Raw genomic sequence first — 2,508 nt, forward strand, 5'->3', positions numbered from 1 at the left:
TTGGAATCATTTGTTTAAATTTGAATCATTTTTGAAATCCAACTGTACCTACACTTACGAAAGTGTTGGAAGAACATGGTTTGATGCACGTTGACTGTGTGACAAGCTCGACTTCACGCTTCAGGGAGAATATGTAATTCTACTTGCGGTTCAAATGTTCTGCCGATGACGTCCATATCATTCGCGAAGCAAACAAATTCAGTGGATTCAACGAAAGTTCGAACAGTGATCTAGTCACAAAAGTCTGATACTTCATCGTACCTACCACAACAGGGACAGCTCATCAGCTTAGTGTTCTATCTACACGCACTTCAAGGGCGACGGTATCTACTATTGGTTGGTCCCGGAACTTTTCGTAACTAAACCTTTCTAAAGTATTCGTGTCAATATGCATATGTCATAACCCGGATCGCACTTTTCAGGCGCAATATCTTTTGATCCTGATTTTCTCTAGCTTTGAAACTGACTTTTAATCTTTTGCCAAATACTTGATTTATACGTTTTGACCGATAATATTGGCCGTTTCTGAAGAGCTTCACAAAAAAAAAATCCATTTAAGGTGTTCGGGTCATATTGACCAGATTTGACACAATGATTTCACAGACATTTCTCAAAAAAAAATGTTTATACTCAAAATTATCGTTAGGGCCTTAATTTTGTGGATCTGGCTCAAAACTATGGTTTTGTCGGATGTGTCCACTTTGAACCGACACCAAAGGGATCTTGGTTTGAATATTTTCGCAGTAGTGTATTTTCCGCAATAAATTATGCAAATGCAGCTGATTTGAGTATTTGGAGAACTGAATGCTCCGAAAAAAAAGCAGTAATAAAGTGATCTAAACACTAATTAAACTAACCAGATGAGTTTTGGCCATCAGGTTACCGCGGGAGCCCATATATCCGAGGCGGTAAACGCACGGGTATTCAGCATGACCATGCTGAGGGTGACGGGTTCGATTCCCGGTCGGTCCAGGATCTTTTCGTAAAGGAAATTTCCTTGACTTCCTTGGGCATAGAGTATTTTCGTGCCTGCCACACGATATACGCATGCAAAATGGTCATTGGCAGAGGAAGCTCTCAGTTAATAACTGTGGAAGTGCTCATAGAACTAGAACACTAAGCTGAGAAGCAGGCTTTGTCCCAATGAGGACGTTACGCCAAGAAGAGAGAGAGAGAGAGAGAGAGAGAGAGTTACCGCGGGATTAAATCTGGAGGCCCCGAAACGGATTCCCGGAGACCCCCGAGAGGTGGACTTTTACAAATTTGGTGAATTCATGCCGTGCCGTATCAAAAACTGCAGAATTTTTTAGAGAATACATCAGTGACCATGTCAGACGCCAAAGACAAGAATGGCCACTTGGTTCTCCCGGAACCGATTTCCGGGACCCCTGCAAAGTGGCCAATTCTGGCATTTTTTATGATTATGCCGTGCGTTATATCGAAATTTTCAGAATTTCGATGCGAATACATGAGTGGTCACGTCAAATAACAAAGGCAGGATAAGCCACTTGGTGGTCCCGGAACCGGTTCCCAAAGCCCCGGAGATGTGGCCAATGCTCACGTTTTGCATGACCTTGCCATCTGGCACATCAAAATTCGCAAAATTGTATAGAGATTCATCCGTCTTCAAGTCTGGTTCTGGGAACAATATTGTCCACCTGGCTGGTGGTCGCGGAACTGGTTACCGGGATCGGTTCCTGGGACCTTGGAAATGCGGTCAACTCTCACATTACACAGCGTAACAAAAATTAACTTTTGGTCTGTCTCAAGAGCAAACTAATGTGTCTCCGAAGGATTTTGGGCCGCTGAATCCGAATCCGGGCTCAGATTTGCTCTAACACGTCACAACTTTGAGCTATATCTCAATTTATAGGGCAAAATATGCGATTTTGGGCTTTTTTGACTGCAAGCCATTAAGCAAGGAAATATTTTGTTAGGCAATCAAAAGGTTAATTAGTCAATTAACATCTAAATTAACGACTCATGCAAAATATTTCGTTTTACCAAATCGAATTTGATAGTTTTAAGCGATTTATGTTAGGTACGATATTTCTTATACAAGTCACCCTCCAAAAGTTGCATGCAAGTTTACATACTAACATAAAATGCTTAAATCTCTCAAATTTGATTTGGTAAAACGAAATGTTCTGCATGAGTCGTTAATTTGGATGTTAATTGACCAATTAACCTTTTGATTGCCTAACAAAATATTTCCTTGCTTAATGGCTTGCAGTCAAAAAAGCCCAAAATCGCTTATTTTGCCCTATAAATTGAGGTATAGCTCAAAATTGTGACGTGTTAGAGCAAATCTGAGCCCGGATTCGGATTCAGCGGCCCAAAATCCTTCGGAGACACATAAGTTTGCTCTTGAGACAAAAAAATGTTGCGCTGTGTTATCGGTGATCATGCCGTGCGATATATCATAATTTGCAGAATTTTGAGGCATGTCAATCGCCAAAAACTGTGCTGGCCACTAGACGGTTCAAGAATTCTCTCATTTCATGACCA

This window comes from Aedes albopictus, chromosome 3 (genome assembly GCF_035046485.1).
Source record: "Aedes albopictus strain Foshan chromosome 3, AalbF5, whole genome shotgun sequence".
NCBI lineage: Eukaryota > Metazoa > Arthropoda > Insecta > Diptera > Culicidae > Aedes > Aedes albopictus.